Source organism: Triticum dicoccoides, chromosome 2A (assembly GCF_002162155.2).
Source record: "Triticum dicoccoides isolate Atlit2015 ecotype Zavitan chromosome 2A, WEW_v2.0, whole genome shotgun sequence".
Classification (NCBI taxonomy): domain Eukaryota; kingdom Viridiplantae; phylum Streptophyta; class Magnoliopsida; order Poales; family Poaceae; genus Triticum; species Triticum dicoccoides.
This window is the reverse complement of record NC_041382.1, coordinates 762,485,713-762,493,468: the sequence shown is the minus strand read 5'-3', so window position 1 is coordinate 762,493,468 and position 7,756 is coordinate 762,485,713. Positions and strand designations below refer to the sequence as shown.

The window sequence follows — 7,756 nt, the reverse complement described above, 5'->3', positions numbered from 1 at the left end:
CGTGGATCGACACCTGCGTATCCCGGCGTCCCCTTCCCTTCTTCGCTTCTCTCGATGACGACCCGACGGAAGATCCGATCGCAGCAGCCAACAGGGGTCAGTTTGGATCACAGCGGCGGCTTCAAGATATTAACGATATGTGCATGTCTAATTAGGTCGTGGCTGCGTGATACAATTAACAGGCCTCTTTGCCTCCCATGATGGCCTGCTAGGCATTTTCTTTTATGATTATTTTTTTAAATTTTCACATGCAATGGGTTGTACATGGGCTGAAGCTTTTTCATTAATGAGAAAGGCGTGAGAGGGGAGGGGGGGCGAAGCCATCACGGGACAAGCGAGCAAGCCAAAAAATTAGCGATTAACTGATCTCTGTCGAGGGACGAGACAATCGTTAGGGGGGTCTCGCCCCCTCGTCCCCCCTTACATCCATCCCAGGTGCTCGTGCCTATCGCCGAGCATCTTAGCGGTAGGGTTGTACAAGCTACTGTCAGTCTATTTGGCGGTAGGAATGTTTCCTACCGCCAAGGTCCTTGACGGTAGGGTGTAAGTTCCTGACGGTAGGCTGTTACACCCTATCATCATGGACCTTGACGATAGCAAAATGGTCAGATCTTAAAAAAAATTCAAACTAGAATCAGATCTTGAATAAGTTTCAGAAAAGAGCGAAAACACGAAAATTTACCGCCACCAGATGGTGCTCGTGCTGGTGCGGGCTACGGCCGGCCGCCATTAACGATCGATTTGGTCCATCAGCTGCTACGCTACCGTCCGATGCATGCACGGTGGTACGTATGTGCTTGCCACCAAACGTACGTACGTGTCACGCTGGCGCCGGTACGCCACATGTACAGGCAGGCACACCCGTGAGTTGGCTGAGTACGACGGCACGGTAACATTCAGTAGTAGTACAACAATAGTGTCTTGTGCATTAGTCGCGGGCCTGTTTGCTCTGTGTCATACTTATCTCGTTAACGAACCAAATCTTCAGTCATGGCGTGGGGCAATCCGCCCGGACGGAGCCAACCTGCCAGCGCGGGATCGGGCTCGTGCTGCCGGTATCGTTGGCCCGCCGCCGGATTTATGCATGGGTGGATCCCGCCGCGAGTCAAGTCCGTTCGGCGAACCTGACGACCCCGAGCCTCACCCGGCCAGACCAAAGGAACCGAGCCCCGGCATGCCATGCGCGCCGTGGCTTTGAGAGCATCTCCAACAGGCGCGCTAAACAGGCGTCGCGCCGCAAAATTTTCCGTTTTAACGCGCGCGCAACCCGGCGGATGGCTCCAGCGGAAGCGCAATAACCGCGCGCGCGGTATAAGCAGCACACACGACGGTACGCCGCGCGGTGTATTTGCGGGCGCGCGGCACACACGACGCTCGCGCTGCGCTCTTCTTCTCCCTCTCCAAAGCCCCGCGCGCGCCGGCGCCGGCGACCCGCACCCATGAACACACGCGTCGGCACCCCGCTCACGCCGTCCTATAGCCGCGACCCCCCCCCTCCCCCGGCCACCGCCACCGCCGTCACAAACCCTAGCCCGGGTGGCGTTGGCCTCGCCTCCGACGAGCGGCCTCACGCGCGGCCTCTTCATGCCGTCGCGGATGACCTCATCGGCGGGTGGCGTCGCGCCGGCGCCGGCCCAAGCCGCCGTCCCCTCCACCTCAAAGCTCCCCAATGCGGCGCGGCCAAAGAAGGGCAAGACATCGGCGAAGAAAAACAAGGCGGCGGACAGCTCCGGCACCTCCAAGGCGAAGAGGAAGAAGCTTGCGGGGCGTGCGACGGGCGCGGCGGCTGCCGAAGCGCCGGCAAGCTCACTCGTTGAGCCGGCGGCCGGCGCGCACAACATATTCGACGAAATGCCTCCAAGGTAAAAAAAATTCTAACTTTTCATTTTTTTTGTTATTTTTTGAATGCATTCGTCACATATAGATAGCTTATTTGCATTGTGCAAAAAAATTGTAGTCTCAATGATGATGCATACATGTCAACGATGGGTGTTGGCTCCAACAATTCGCATTGATCTTAAACCAATGACATGCATTTTCAAGACCATGAGTTCGAGGTGGACGAGGAGGGTGAGGGCATTGTCGATGCACCGAAAGGAAGAGCGGGCAATTACACCAACACCGATGACATCTTATTATGCAATACTTGGTTGCAAGTGTCGAGGGATCCATCCATTAGAGGTGATCAAAGTAGAGATGCTTATTGGAACCGGATGAAGGAACACTTTGATGCTCGCAACATGAGTGGAATTAACCGCTCCAACCGATCACTTAGGTCCCGGTGGTCGACAATCAACTCGGATTGTCAAAGGTGGGCGGCTTGTCAAAAGGCGGTTGACAAGTTGAACCCAAGTGGCATAAATGAGGACGATAGAGTAAATGATATTTCATCTTACATGTTGGTGCTAAACTTGCTTTGTTTTGCTTGTTGTTGGTGCTAACTTGCTTTGTTTTCATGTAGTACAACATTGCGCAAAACTTGTTCAAAGAAGAGGAGAGTAAAACCAAGAAGGGGAAGATCAAGAAAGGAAGGGTCTTTACTTTGCCTCATTGCTATGATGTGTTGAAGGATGATGAGAAATGGAAGAAGCGTGAAGATTTGGATGATTTGCATTTGAGCGACAAACGAAATCGAACAATTAAGTTGGATGATGATGAGGAGGAGGAGGATGCATCAAGTGATGACGGCAAGAGAAGCCCCACGCCCAACTCGATTTCATACTCGAAGCCAAAGCGGCCGGATGGGTGCAAGAAAGACAAACCCGAAAAAAAGAACAGGAAAGGAGATGATGAGCTCAAAAATGCTATGGAAGCTATTGTGCAGGCAAGAAAAGAAGCCAACGAGGTGAGGAAAATGGCAAGGACCCAAAATGCCGCGGCCGAGGAGAGAAGGTTGGCGGCCGAGGAGAGGAGGGTGGCGGCCGAGGAGAGGAAGGTGGCTTTGGAGGAGAGGAATGTGAGCAATGAGGAGCGAACTAGATTGTTGGAATGGGAGAAGCACTTGTTCTTCTTGGACACAACTAACCTCAATGCGGCGCAAAAGGAGTATGTCAATCTTGCCGAACAAGAAGTCTTGATCCAAAAAAGAGCCATGGTTCGTGCAATGGGTGGCGGTAGCATCGGCGCCATGGGTGGCGGTGGCCTCGGCGCCATGGATGGCATGGGTGGCTTGGGTGGCGGTGGCTTCGGCGCCTTCGGCGCCATGGGTGGCATGGGTGGCTTGGGTGGCTTTGGAGCACCCCCCGACGCTATGGCCACGATGGGAGGCATGAGTTTTGCTTCTCTCATGGGAGGCATGGGTGCACCTCCGGCCGCCATGGGCGGAATGTCTTTCGATGAGCCTCCTCGCACACATTCCCATGAAAATGCCGTTGAAGATCTTGCCAACACCGTCGGAGCTTCACGTGATGCGGTGCGCGATGAGGAAAGGGAGGAAGATTCATCTTCGGAGGTGGAAGAATCGTCTTCCGAAGATGAGGACGAGGACGAAGACGAGGACGAGGACGAGGAATGATGTGTCTTTCCTTTGTGTATTGAAATTGATTTGCATTTTGAACTTGGTTGGATGAATTTGTGGGCATGATTTTAAACTTGTGGGCATGAACTTCTTCAACTTGTTTGTGTGAAATTTTTATTGTGTTAAAAATGTGCATCATTTTATGTTGAAATATGCCATATACAATGCACCGGCGAATCGCGCGCGCTGCTGAAGCGACGCGCGCAGTGCATTTTAACGCGGCCGCTGGAGTCAGCGCTGCGCGCCGCATTAAACCAACCGATGCGCGACATATGTGTTTTTTGCGCGCGACGCGGCCGGCGCCTATTGGAGATGCTCCGAGAGGCCGCCACTTTTCCGGCGAGGCTGGCCGTTTTCGGATGATCTCCTGTCCGTCCCCCGGCCCCGCGGCGCCACGCACACCTGATGGCTCCATCCTCTGTGGCCCTACCCGTCTGTCGTCATCATGGCCATTGATTCTGCCCGTGATCTAGATGTCGTTCCCACGCATGCATGCATTGGACCGTGGAACAGCGACTACGACATTGGTCTTGCACAGTTCGGGCATGGCACATGCGGACATGGCCGGGGGATCCGTCGCGCAGAGACGTTCACTCGCGTCTTCCAACTTGGACGGCTGAGTGTTCGAGGTAAATCTCAGTCGAGCTGACATAAAAAACCCATTCAAAAACATGAAGTTACAGCTACGATCGAAGACGATATAGAAGAAAAACATAACAACTAAGATTACCAACCAAATTAGAAGTTGCATATTCTAAAAAAAGGGTACATCAAGATCACTTGAAACCATCATGTTTTAGTTTGTTTTGCTTCTACTAGCATTGTATAGTTGTTACACATTTTAGTCTCGGACCATTCATTCTGCCCGTGATCTGAATGTCGCTGCGACGCATGCATGCATGGACCGTGGAACAGCGACTACGACACTGGCTTGCACAGTTCGGTCCAGACATGGCACATTCACGTGGGATCCGTCGCGCAGAGATGCTACCTCGCGTCTTACAACTTGCATAGCCGAGTGTTCGAGGTAAATCTCAGTCGATAGATCTGGCATTAAATCCCATGCAACAACATGAAGTTACAACTACGATCGAAGACGATAGAAGGAAAACATGAACAACTAACATTACCAACCAAATTAAAAGTTGCATATTCTCAACAAAAAAAAGGTTACTACATTAAGATCACTTGAAACCATCATGTTTTAGTTTTGCCCCTACTAGCATCATAGAGTTGTTACACGTTTTAGTCTCGATGACAACCGGTGATGGTTAATCAACTCCTTTGTAGCCACACACCGAGGCATAACACAAACAACACCATGCACGGCCGCCACGAGAGCCAGCGAACGAAGCCAAACAACCTAAACATGCAGAATATCCACTTAATTGTTGGCCCACCGGCGACCCCAAAGCTCCGACGCACTAAGAACCAATATGCCTAGGGAGTTTGGAATTCTAGAACAATTTTCAATTCATAATTTTTTTAGTCCACAAACATTTTTGGACCAAATAAGGTGGCACATTGAACCAGTGGCCTCCGGTTGGACAAAACACATACTACCTTCGTTCCTAAATATAAGTCTTTTTACTGATTTCATTATGGACTATATACAGAGCAAAATAAGTGAAGTTACACTAAAAAAATACATCTATACTAGCAATGTGCCCGTGCAATTGCAATGGATCCAAAGTAGAATAATACTCCCTCCATTCCACAATGTAGTGCTTCCTCTATCCCCGTGCTTCAACTTTGACCGTAAATTTAACTATCAAGACCGATTGCGGCGGGAGCAAAAGTTATATCAGTGAATTCGTATTCGAAAGAAGTTTTTAATTATGTAACTTTTTCTCCCGACGCAGTCGGTCACGTTCGTTAAATTTATGGTCAAAGTTCGACCTTGGAAAGCGCGGGCGCACTATATTTTGGAATGGAGGGAGTACATGTTCACAAACTTGAAAGGAAAACACTCTAGTTTATATATATAGACACACAAATATAACATTTCACTCAAAATATATTTCTCAGGCTGTTTAGATGAGGGGAGGGAGGGATGTGGTTGGTTTCAAGATACTAAGGGATTTTCTACAAATTGGAACGGAGAAGTGGGGTATTGTTGCAAAAATGTCATAACTTACCCCACAGTCGTTAGATGCAGATCTGATATTCAGGAATGACGGATAGCAGACACACCGTTATCACCAACTGGGTATTTTGTAGGAGTAGAGATGCATTCCTATATAGTTTGTAGTGAAATCTCTAAAACGACTTTTATTTGAAAACGGAGGGAGTAGAACCTAATTTTGACCCGACACTCTTTGAGACGGAGTCCAAAACATCGGAGCTCTCGTAGACCTTTATTCTTAGAAAGATTAGTAATGCTAAGGACTAGCAGTAAACTAGTAATCACATAACAACCGGGCTTCTTTAACCGTATAACTAACTACAGTAAAGTGAGATCGATTACTGTCTATCCAGCAACTCGCCCCATCCGATCCGTGTTAGATCTGCTCCTGGACTCGCCACCAACCTCAAAGATCTACGAAATCAAACTCCACTAATCACGAGACGTGTAGTCCGTAGCAGAAAGAGTACAACTACATCACCAATCAACACACATCTCAACTCCTTCGTTGCACTTAGGAGGTGTGTATGCTTGGCTAAGATGGCAATGGCGTACACGTCTCGCCCCTACCTAATGTACGTGCGTGCTTGTGTTTTTGTACAGCCGGTAGTTGCATCCTGGACAGACTAGTACACAAACCAAGCCTGCTTCTAGAAGACACTGAACACGTGAGCTCCATTTGCACTTCGCACGAGTGACACTGACATGGTTGCATCGTAATATTCCTGATTGAGACACTTATTTTAAGGAGGGAGTAGAATTTACCGAAGAAACTTCAACAAATCGCACCCCGACTCCACCGATGCAAACCAGTGCTGGTGTATTACATGCACGCCTTTGGCGGGTCTCGATCGCCGTCCCCATCTCTTGTGTACATTTCCGACGTCCGCCATGCCTCGTCTTAATCATGAGATCTCGGCGTGACAACTGCATTTGCACGGCGATCACGCGGTCCAGACTTGAAGGTTGAAAGTGTCAACAGTCTCAAGAGCAGAGCACCCGTCCTCCAATCTATCTTCTAGAAGAAAAAGGAAATTCCGCAACGGTTGAAACCTCAAGATCTTCCCCGCAGCAGCCAGCCATGGAGCGGTCTCTGTCTCTCCCGCTGTGCGTACGTATCCAGTGAGAGGACGACCGGTGTGGCCGGGGTGACGGCGATGAGTACCTCCCCCCTCGTCTGGCTAGCGTCCTCGCCGAATCTTCCAGGATCTTCAGCCGGACAATCGGATCAGCGCCATTGAAAACACGTACCTGGGCTACGTCCGGCGGCTAGCGGTACAGGCCGCCCACCATGCCAATGCACGCACGGCTCGGTGGGTGGGTGCGTGGTTGCCAGCAAAGGTACGTCCCACATTTGCATGCACGCCCGTGAGTGAGTACGTGACGTGACATGATCGACGTGCCCGGATCTCTTTTCCAATATCGCGGGCGGGCGTGGCGGGATCGGGCTATCCGTAGGCCCGCCGACGGATGGGCGGGCGGTGGATCCCGCCGCGATCTCGACAAGTCCTGCGAACCTGGCGGCCCAATCGAGCCAGCCCCGTGGCCACCCACCCAGCCAACGGCCGGACCCCCGCCCGGCATGCCATGGGCGCCGGCCGTGGCTCCCACGCCGCCACGTTCCCCTGGCGACTAGCTGGCGTTTCCCGGCGGCGGGCCAGCTCCGGATGCATGATCCAAACCGAAACTCCCTGTCTGTCGCCTGGCCATGGCCCGCCGGCGTCACGCACGCCTGATGGCTGATGGCCGATGGCCGATGGCCGCTCAATCCAATCCACCACGCCCTTCTCATGACTGGCTTAGATTCTCCTCGAGATTTGGGTGTCGACCGACTCGCTCTACACATGGATGGATGGGATCGTGGGACGGCAACTACGTCCGACTTGGATAGGTGCATGCATGCAACAAAGTAAATTGTACAGAAGTACCATAATTGGCGCATTGAAAGCAGATTGATACCAAGTTTGATAATTTTTACATGTCAGTACCAAGTCTGGGGCTAGACGTTATAAAAAGGTCTAAATCACATCTAAACGAATATTGACGGTGTATATGACCGGCGAGGCCCGCTTGTCAGCTGCCGATGTGGCATTTTTTTGCAGAAACACCCCGCA

The 7,756-nt window shown here is 51.2% G+C and overlaps 1 pseudogene; it reads left to right on the top strand.

Moving 5' to 3' along the window:
• The first annotated feature begins 1,596 nt into the window (after nt 1-1,596).
• LOC119358367 overlaps nt 1,597-7,756 on the top strand; it is a 7,049-nt pseudogene continuing 889 nt past the window's right edge.